An 11,970-nucleotide genomic window follows, 5' to 3' on the forward strand; every position below is an offset into this window, starting at 1 on the left:
CACTTATATTAATTTAGATACACTTACTACAACTCGTATTTTCTGGTATACCTTTAGAGTTTTTATTTACATATTAACTGCCAAGTACACACAGAAATCATAACAGTGTGATGCATCAATTAAGGCAGCGTCTGGGATCCTCTTGGACGTAGGTTCGAATCCTCGTCACGGACCAAATCCCTTGTGGATTTTGAACACATCCTTGTGTTCCAAATCCCTTGTGGATTTGTTCAACTGTCCAGTCTCTGAGACAGTTGAACATTATTCAACCTCTTGTAGCACTAATCACTTCAAATATAAAGCTAAACCCGTCCTAAATACATTCGTTAAATGCTATTTAATATAGAATCTATAATACATTGTTGTATTTCTTCTCGACGAAGCCCACATCTCTCTTAATGTTTCACAATGACGTGTAAACAGAGACCAGTTGATTGACAATCGAGAGGCGGGACCAAAGAGCCAGAGCTCAACCCCCGCAAGCACAACTAGGTGAGTACTGACGTTTTTATAATTGATATAAATGCTCCCGCAGCTTAATGACCGAACTACTCAACATCAGGTGAAGTAAGGACGACGGTTCGGTCCGTCTTGGGCCATTATGGTCCGTCTTGGGCCATTATGGTCCGTCTTGGGCCATTATGGTCCGTCTTGGGCCATTATGGTCCGTCCTGGACCACTATGGTCCGTCCTGAGCCATTATGGTCCGTCCTAGACCATTATGGTCCGTCCTGGACCACTATGGTCCGTCTTGGGCCACTTTGATCCGTCCTGGACCATTATGGTCCGTCCTGGACCATTATGGTCCATCCTGGACCACTGTTGTCCGCCCTGGACCACTATGGTCCGTCCTAGACCACTATGGTCCGTCCTGGACCATTACGGTCCGTCCTGGGCCACTATGGTCCGTCTTGGGCCACTATGGTCCGTCCTGGGCCATTATGGTCCGTTCTAGACCATTATGGTCCGTCCTGGACCACTATGGTCCGTCCTGGACCACTATGGTCCGTCCTGGACCATTATGGTCCGTCCTGGACCATTATGGTCCGTTCTGGACCACTGTGGTCCGTTCTGGACCATAATGGTCCGTTCTGGACCACTATGGTTTATCTTAGACCATAATGGTCCGTCCTGGACCATTGTGGTCCGTCCAGGATGGACCGAAACGTTGTCATTTCGGTCCGTAACTCTTCTGACTCCGCCTCAACACACAGACTGATCCTCACCTCCACAATTTTGTAACACCACCTACACGTGTAGACCACTCAGCTATTTGTAGACCACTCAGCTACTGAGGTTCAGACTTCTTCACTCTGTGGACTCCACTAATTACAAAGAGTTCTCTTGACTTAACACAAAACTTAACGATCACCTTAAGATAATTTCACTACACAAATTCGCCCTCTCAGGCCCACAGCAAATTGTTAAAATGTTCACTTTAGGAGAGTTATTCTCCTCAAGGTGCCAGGAGCCCCACCTCATAAACAGTGAGCCAACTGCTCGTTAAGTCACCAGCTGCCTCGTTACCCCCTGTTTATGCTCCGTCCTCAGCCCCCATGCTCCTCCAAGACCCCCCCCCCTACCCCCACACCCCCTTCAAACACCCACTCCTCAATCTTAATATATTGTGTAATCCTCAAAATGTAGTTTTCTTGGGTTTAAATCATTATTAATATTGGTCTAGGTTAACAGGTGGTTTGGTTTAATTGCCATCTATTAGTTCGTCTTCCTAAGGTTTTAAAACGTTCTGAAAATGGTTTATTTAAAGTGGTCTCTCCTAATTTACCAGAGGATCCAAAACAGAAAACGGGACAGTAAGTCATTTTCGCCAGTCGCTTCCATATTTTAGTACGATAATTTTTGACCGTATGTGACTCAAACGGGGAGTCGGTCGGCCGAGCGGACAGCACGCTGGACTTGTGATCCTGTGGTCCCGGGTTCGATCCCGGGCGCCGGCGAGAAACAATGGGCAGAGTTTCTTTCACCTCTATGACCCTGTTACCTAGCAGTAAAATAGGTACCTGGGTACCTATTTCAGCTGTCACGGGCTGCTTCCTGGGGGTGGATGCCTGGTCGAGGACCGGGCCGCGGGGACACTAAAAGCCCCGAAATCATCTCAAGATAACCTCAAGATAAGATAACGTGCGAAAAGCGACGTTCTTTGTAAGAGGAGAGGTTGGACTATAAGCTTATTCAGTACGAGGGTCAGATATATCCAATGACATTCAAACGAGGAGTCACAATAACGTGGCTGAAATATATTGGCTAGACCACACACTAGAAAGTGAAGGGACGACGACGTTTCGGTCCGTCCTGGACCATTCACAAGTCGATTGTTGAATGGTCTACACAATCGACTTGCGAATGGCCCAGGACGGACCGAAACGTCGTCGTCCCTTCACCTTCTAGTGTGTGGTCTGGTCAACATACCATAACTTCCTCGGTCAAACGATGACCATTACCTGACGGCGGGTTATTAACGACCATTTGACCGCTGTCCGTCACAAGGGGATGCATTAAGTGAGACTCGAACCCATTTCATAAAAAGTTAGAACCAATTCAGCTGCTAGTCACGTGTCAAATGTTAATCACTCATTACCATTGGTTGTGGCGGCTGGATTAACGAGCCTATTTGTGAAGTGTTGACACAGCTGTAAACACAGTAAACAAAGTTGTTTACGTTAAGATTCCCTTGAACAGTGATTGACAGCAAGCTTGGAGTCATACTTCAATCAACCCTTCAACACACACTTCAAAATCTTACATGTGTTGACATGAACACTTAGAGGTTACCTAGAGGTGATTCCGGGGCTCAGCGACCCCGCGGCCCGGTCGTCGACCAGGCCTCCTGGTTGCTGGACTGATCAACCAGGCTCTTGGACACGGCTGCTCGCAGCCTGACGTATGAATCACAGCCTGGTTGATCAGGTATCCTTTGGAGGTGTTTATCAAGTTCTCCCTTGAATTAATCAAACATATTAAGTTAAAATTGATGAATGGAGTTATTTGGGTTCGGGAGCCGCATGGATGAGCATAGTCAGATGATGAGTTGATGAGTTCTGCCGCAGGTTGAACGACCATGTCCACCTGTCCTCAATCTCATGGGTTAAGATGGAGGGCAGCATCGTCTATCGCAATAGACGATGCTGTTAGCACACTAAAGACTTCAAGGTTTAAGAGAGCCATGAGCTTTTTTTTACAACGGGATCACCATAGCCCGTGCTACTTGGAACTTTGTGTTCCAAGTAGCGAATCTTAAACAACAACAACAACAATGTCAAGAGCTCCTCTACTCCCACAAGAGCATCTAGAGCTCCTCTACTCACACAAGAGAATCTAGAGCTCCTCTACTCCCACAAGAGCATCTAGAGCTCCTCTACTCACACAAGAGAATCTAGAGCTCCTCTACTCCCACAAGAGCATCTAGAGCTCCTCTACTCCCACAATAGAGCTCCTCTACTCCCACAATAGAGCTCCTCTACACACACAAGAGAATCTAGAGCCTCTATTGTAGCAGTGTGTCATAGTCATGCCAGAAGTAAGATAGTTCATACGTCATACTGCGAACAGCGGGGACTAACAGCCCACTTGATCAGATCACCACCCAGAAGACGTGGCCAGAGGGCCAGGTGGCACTCTGACCCTTGGCACCACGTTCGAATCACCGCCACGGCGGCAGTGTCAAGACCAGACTGGCACTGTAGTATCGACATCAACCAGTTTGGTATAACACTGAGATTCCTAAACCTAACCTAACCTAACCTAACCTAACCTAACCTACCTTTCCGAGTGAGTTGCCTGACCCCATGATAGCTGAGTGGGCTGCCACCCACCACCACGCGCCACAGTGCTCTATTCACTCTCACGTGAGCTCTGCAAATAAAATTCTCGTCCGATTTTGTCTTTCAACTGCACATTTTTGTCGGCGCTCGGTGCTTCATCGATACCAATATCTCCTCACTCAAACATTTACACGGGATGTAATATATATATATATATATATATATATATATATATATATATATATATATATATATATATATATATAACTGAAAACTCACACCCCAGAAGTGACTCGAACCCATACTCCCAGAAGCAACGCAACTGGTATTGCAATATGCAACAACTTTGCATATTGTCCAGGGGACCATTCTGGCTTGTTCGCATATGTATATATATATATATATATATATATATATATATATATATATATATATATATATATATATAAATATATATATATATATATATATATATATATATATATATATATATATATATATATAATCACTAAGAACTACATATGACCCTGCCAGGATTCGAACCCATGACGTCCAGGATCACCCCTAAACGTACACAGTACCGTGACCTCCGCACCATTGAAGATCTTGCCAAATAGACGATCAATGGTACGGTGGTCACGGTACTGTGAACGTTTAAAGGGTGAGATCTGAACGATTACAAAAACAGTGATTCAAGCAGGCAGGAAAAACCATATTTAAAAAAAATGAATATCCTGAGCGCGTTTTCGGCTGAATTCACCTTCATCAGAGCAAGATGGAGAGTGAGGAGGGACGCGGATTGATTGATTGATGGTGATTAAGCCACCACCAGAGGTGACACGGGCATGAGTAACCCGGAGGTGGTAGATGTTTGGAGTGAATGTGGTGTATGGTAGTGTACCATCTACAAGTATTTCTGGTTCTCCAGAGGAGGGAAGGGCGGACCTTATAATGACGGACCTTATAGGAGCAGACCTTATAAGGGCTGACCTTATAATCAGCCCCGAGGGAACCAGACAGGTCACCAGGAAATAGGGGAAATAGGAAAAATATAGGAATATAGGAAAATAGGGGAATAGGGGACATTCTCCTTTCTCTATGGAGACAGAATGAAAGATTAAATTAACGATAAATTTCAAACAAATGTTCCATTCTCTCAATAGCGGAATTTAGGGACGCGACAAAAGCCTTTAATCCCTAAACGTGTCATCGCCGGTTGCAAAACTCCACAATAAAGAGGTTCAATAGATGTTGCAATGTGTTGATGTGCAATATTGAAACTTATATGAAGATCTAATTACATCTGATCTTACTGCTGACATAACTATGACACACTGCAACAATAGAGGCTCTAGATTCTCTTGTGTGTGTAGAGGAGCCCAAGATTCTCTCGTATAAGCTTCTATATAGCACGTCAGTGAAGGTATACTGAGTTTACCTTTAAATCTCTTTCTGGAGTTTACCTGTGGGGATAGTTAGTTGTTTAGTATCTCGTAAACTGTCATGCTTGCTAGTCTGCCTTAATTTCAATATCAAACTACATAATTATTCAACTGAAAAGATGTCTGAGCAAGCAATGTTGAAGTCATGTTACTTCAACAGTATTGACATCATTTGAAGACAATTTGGTTCTTATAAAATTATAAAAAGAAGGTTTACCTTCAGTAAATATTGTCCTCAATTGTCTATTTAATACATTATAAAAGTGATCTTTAGTTCCAAGTTAAATGTTAATGAACTTTAACTAAATTTAAAGTTCCATTTTAAATTTTGGCAGATTTTGAGCATAGTAGATAGAGTAGATAGAGTAGATAGTAGATATGACATTATAGGCAATTAAAATTATATTTATATTGTTTCGAACTTTCATTATTAATAGTTTTGATGCAAGTTAATTTTGTCTTTACCTAATTGAACTTTTTGTACTTTTAAATCAAACCAACTGTCCACTATTTTGTGGAACAATTGAAAAAATAATTGATATAGATTTGATTATTATACACTGAACAAAAAAACAGCATCAGTGGCTATTAAAAAGGGCATATTTATTATTATTTAATATCATTTAAAAGTCATTTGTCTTTTACTCAGAAATCAAACTTATGTTTTTAAACTGGTGCAGAATGGAGCGAGCGAAGCACTCAGTCTCAATTACCAAGTCTAGTGACAATTATAAAATGTGTAGTTTTATGCTTTATGTACAATGTTGGAATGAGTGACAGGTGTGTTGGGGCAGCAGGTGTGTGTGTGGAAGGGGGGGGCAACAGGTGTGTTAAGACAAGCAACTTGAGCACAGTACTACAATATGTGCAGACAATTGGACTGATCCAAGTCCATTACTCTACCCCCAGCTGAGCTCATCTGGTCTTGGTTATGGAGCTAACTTTGGACTTGTTTGGTTACGTCTAATCAGCCTTTGTTTGGTGTAGTTGGCCTTGCCTGATACAACGTGATCTGATTGGTGTAAGCAGATCTATCCTGGGCCAACAAGGTTATATCCCTAGTTGCTTGGATATATATATATATATATATATATATATATATATATATATATATATATATATATATATATATATATATATATATATATATATATATATATATAATGTGTATGTGTGTGTGTGTAACATGTTCATAGTTCAAACATGTTCAAGCAGCATACAAAACATAGTTGAAAAATAAAATGAAAAAAATTATATATATAATTGTCAGTTTTTAAAACACACGTTTGCAAGCAAACTGATCAAAAATATACATGTGAATATAGAGTATATGTTATAACGATAATATAACAGATATGTCGTAAAGGAATATACAGCATATATATTATAATTAATATAGACCAGATATGTCAAATGAATATATAATGTATATGTCTTAACAAAAATAGAGCATATAGTCTATAATGAATACAAGTCATATATGTTACAGTGGATATAGAGAATATATGTTATAGTAAATGTAGAGCCCAAATATCATAATAAATATAGAGCCTATATGATATATATTGAATATAGAGTACAATATATATGCTATAGTGAACATAGAACATGTATATTCCAATGAATACACAGGATATATGCAAAGGTGAATATAAACCATATAGATATATCCTAATAAACATAGAAAAGATACGTTACAGTGGAAATAGAGCAGATATATCGTGTTAAATATGGCTCATATTGTTGCAAAAAGAAAAACTACTTTCAAAGGGCCACATTTCTCAGTAAAGGCAAGAAAATGAGGTTCCCTGCTCACTTGCAATTAAGGAAATTAGCGAGGCTTAAAAAACTGAAAAATAGGACCATTACTGCACTCCTGACAACACCAAACACTGGAGTTTGGAGGCTCTTAAATGATTTTTCGTGTTTTGCAGTCTCGTGGCTTGACAATATTCCTGTGTACCTTTGGAGGAGTGGTGGTGAGGGTGTACCGTTGTGTACCGTTGGAGGAGTAGTGGTGGTGAGGGTGTACCGTTGTGTACCGTTGGAGGAGTGGTGGTGGTGAGGGTGTACCGTTGTGTACCGTTGGAGGAGTGGTGGTGAGGGTGTACCGTTGGAGGAGTGGTGGTGGGGAGGGTGTACCGTTGAGTACCGTTGGAGGAGTGGTGGTGGTGAGGGTGTATCTCTGTGTACCGTTGGAGGACTGGTGGTGGTGATGGTGTACCTTTGTGTACTGTTGGAGGAGTGATGGTGAACCTTTGTATACCGTTGGAGGACTGGTGGGGGGATGGTATACCTTTGTGTACCGTTGGAAGACTGGTGGTGATGGTGTACCGTTGGAGGAGTGATGGTGTACCTTTGTGCACTGTTGGAGGACTGGTGTGGTGATGGTGTACCTTTGTGTACCGATGGAGTACTGGTGGTGAGGGTGTACCGTTGAGTACCGTTGGAGGAGTGGTGGTGATGGTTAACCCGTGTGTACCGTTGGAGGAGTGATGGTATACTGCTGTGTACCGTTGTATACCGTTGGAGGAGTGGTGGTGAGAGTGTACCCGTGTGTACCGTTGGAGGAGTAGTGGTGATAGTGCCCCCTTGTGTACCGTTGTACGACAGGTGGTGATATTACACGTGCACATACACGTTCACATACACGTTCACATACACGTTCACATACACGTGCACATACACGTTCACATACACGTGCACATACACGTTCACATACACGTGCACATACACGTTCTCATACACGTGCACATCCACGTTCACATACACGTGCACATACACGTTCACATACACGTGCACATACACGTGTTAAACAGAACAGCCACTAATCCTAAACACCTGTGAAAATAAAATCCAAATATTTGCTGCACCTGTCAAGGGCAGAATAGATATTTAATAATATTTGCTTCACCTGTTACAGGAACGAAAATGAGAATAAATTATATTAACGGATATGATAGAGTCAGAAAGACTGCTTGTTAGAGAGAAGGTGTTGGAACTCTTCAGTGGGAGAAGTTGAGTCTTTAATGGTGTTGAAGCCCTCTCTTGGATCTTATATTTTGGGTTTATTCAGAGGAATCCAAAGGAACTGTATTCCTGTGATTGAGTTAGTTTAATGGGTAGACAGTCATTAGTGTTTCATAGTGATTTGTTGGTTATTGCTCTGTCTGTCTGTCTGTCTGTCTGTCTGTCTGTCTGTCTGTCTGTCTGTCTGTCTGTCTCTCTGTCTCTCTGTCTGTCTCTCTCTCTCTCTACCTCTGTTTTTCTCTACCTCTGTCTGTCTCTGTCTCTCTCTCTCTGTCTTTTTCTCTCTCTCTCTATCTCTCTCTGTCTCTGTCTCTCTCTCTCTCTCTCTCTCTCTCTCTCTCTCTCTCTCTCTCTCTCTCTCTCTCTCTCTCTCTCTCTCTCTCTCTCTCTCTCTCTCTCTCTCTCTCTCTCTATATATATATATATATATATATATATATATATATATATATATATATATAATTGAATTTCGCCTGTCCCTTCTCCTTCCCGTGTGTTTCTACTCCCCTTTTCATTGCATTTTTCCGATTTCAATTTCACAATTCTTGCCACTACCTTCGCGTGGAGCATTTTTCAGTTAGTGATGCTGATGGATGAAAGGTTTATGCTGAATCCAAGCTGAAAGAAATCTTCTGACAGGTCCTGAAGCGGTTCATGTAAGGATGTAAAGGTTTCGGTGGACCTTTAACCTATTCACATTCGTAAATTAATGACCTTAATTGGCGAACTGAAATTCTAAGCTGACTTCAAGCTGACTATCAACTGATCCATTTGCTGAATTATAGCTTCTAGCTGACTCTCAGTTAAGCTTATGCTTCGGTATAGCTGGCATTTTGACCAGAGGGTTTCAGTGTAGGAAAGATCATATCAGTTATATAGAAATGTACTGATTTTTATGAACATTTCAATGCACTTTTGCTGTGCTATAAGAAGTGAGGATATATCTATTAAATATATTATTCCAAAGAGCAGACTTGCAAGACTGATTGTCCCATCTTGTTGTGAAGTAAATAGTATGTTCAGTATACCACTTATGCCTACATATACTACTCAACATACCACTCATGCCTATATATACCACTCTACATAGCCCTCATGCCTACATATACCACTCAACATAGCCCTCATGCCTACATATATCGCTCAACATAGCCCTCATGCCTACATATATCACTCTACATAGCCCTCATGCCTACATATACCACTCTACATAGACCTCATGAAAACATATACCACTCTACATAGCCCTCATGCCTACATATACCACTCTACATAGCACTCATGCCTACATATACCTCTACATAGCCGTCATGCCTACATATACTACTCTACATAGCATTCATGCCTACATATACCACTCAACATAGCCCTCATGCCTACATATACTACTCTACATAGCCCTCATGCCTACATATACCTCTTGTTGTGAAGTAAATAATATGTTCAATATACCACTTATGCATACATATACCACTCTACATAGCCCTCATGCCCACATATACCACTCTACATAGCACTCATGCCAACATACCACTCTACATAGCCCTCATGTCTACATATACCGCTCAACATAGCCCTCATGCCTACATATACTACTCAACATAGCCCTCATGCCTACATATACCACTCTACATTGCCCTCATGCCTACATATACCACTCTACATAGCCCTCATGCCTAAATATACCTCTACATAGCCCTCATGCCTACATATACTACTCTACATAGCCCTCATGCCTACATATACCACTCTACATAGCCCTCATGCCTACATATACCTCTACATAGCCCTCATGCCTACATATACCTCTACATAGCCCTCATGCCTACATATACCACTCTACATAGCCCTCATTCCTACATATACCACTGTACATAGCTCTCATGCCTACATATACCTCTACATAGCCCTCATGCCTACATATACCACTCTACATACCCCTCATGCCTACATATACCTCTACATACCCCTCATGCCTACATATACCACTCTACATAGCCCTCATGCCTACATATACCACTCTACATACCCCCTCATGCCTACATATACCTCTACATAGCCCTCATGCCTACATATACCACTCTACATACCCCCTCATGCCTACATATACCTCTACATACCCCTCATGCCTACATATACCACTCTACATACCCCCTCATGCCTACATATACCTCTACATAGCCCTCATGCCTACATATACCACTCTACATACCCCCTCATGCCTACATATACCACTCAACATACCCCCTCATGCCTACATATACCACTCAACATACCCCCTCATGCCTACATATACCACTCTACATACCCCCTCATGCCTACATATACCACTCTACATACCCCCTCATGCCTACATATACCACTCAACATACCCCCTCATGCCTACATATACCACTCAACATACCCCCTCATGCCTACATATACCACTCTACATAGCCCTCATGCCTACATATACCGCTCAACATAGCCCTCATGCCTACATATACCACTCAACATACCCCTCATGCCTACATATACCACTCAACATAGCCCTCATGCCTACATATACCTCTACATACCCCCTCATACCTACATATACCACTCCTCTCATCAGTAGAGAGGAACCACACATTCCTCAGGGCTGAATGAGGGCATGTTGGTATCTGAGAACATACCCTGATACCCATCTTGGGCCTAAATACTACCCTTGTTAAGTGCCCAACCATTAAATATCACTAACAACTAATTAACGAGTAATTAGGAACTACCCCGAGTCTCACGGTAATTACGAGTCGTCCTCCGTGACCTGTGTACTAACTACTAGGTCTAGTGATTAGAGGTCAACCTCACGTACCCTAACTAGCGACAATTATTTCTTGCCAAACGTGGACATTTTTTCGTTCGAGTAAGCTTCTTAAAATGCAGTAGTGTGGTTAAAATGGCGGTCATTAGGGTAATGGTATGGTAATAACTGAAGGCTTATGCTGAAAATAATCACTGAATCTGTGTAGCAATTTTGGGAGTAAATACTGTGATTGTATTTTTTGTGGGGGAGTTTGCTGTAGCTATGTAGGATGTACTCACCTAGTTGTTCTTGCGGGGGGTTGAGTTCTGGCTCTTTGGTCCCGCCTCTCAACTGTCAATCAACAGGTGTACAGGTTCCTGAGCCTATCGGGCTCTATCATATCTACACTTGAAACTGTGTATGGAGTCAGCCTCCACCACATCACCTCCTAATGCATTTCATTTGTCTACTACTCTGGCATTAAAAAAATTATTTCTAATATCTCTGTAGCTCATTTGACCACTCAGTTTCCACCTGTGTCCCCTAGTGCGTGTTCCCCTTGTGTTAAATAGTCTGTCTTTATCAACCCTATCAATTCATCTGAGAATCTTGTATGTGGTGATCATGTCCCCCCTAACTCTTCTGTCTTCCAGCGAAGTGAGGTTTAATTCCCGTAGTCTCTCCTCGTAGCTCATACCTCTCAGCTCGGGTACTAGCCTGATGGCAAACCTTTGAACCTTTTCCAGTTTAGTCTTATCCTTGACTAGATATGGACTCCATGCTGGAGCCGCATACTCCAGGATTGGTCTGACATATGTGGTATACAAAGTTCTGAATGATTCCTTACACAAGTTTCATGGAATGGCTTCCTCCCTCACTGTGGCCATTGCTTATGAGCTCTTTCTCAGTTTTTCCGCAAATGTTTCCACAAGTGATTATCGTCGACAAACAT

Source organism: Procambarus clarkii, chromosome 54 (assembly GCF_040958095.1).
Source record: "Procambarus clarkii isolate CNS0578487 chromosome 54, FALCON_Pclarkii_2.0, whole genome shotgun sequence".
Lineage (NCBI taxonomy): Eukaryota > Metazoa > Arthropoda > Malacostraca > Decapoda > Cambaridae > Procambarus > Procambarus clarkii.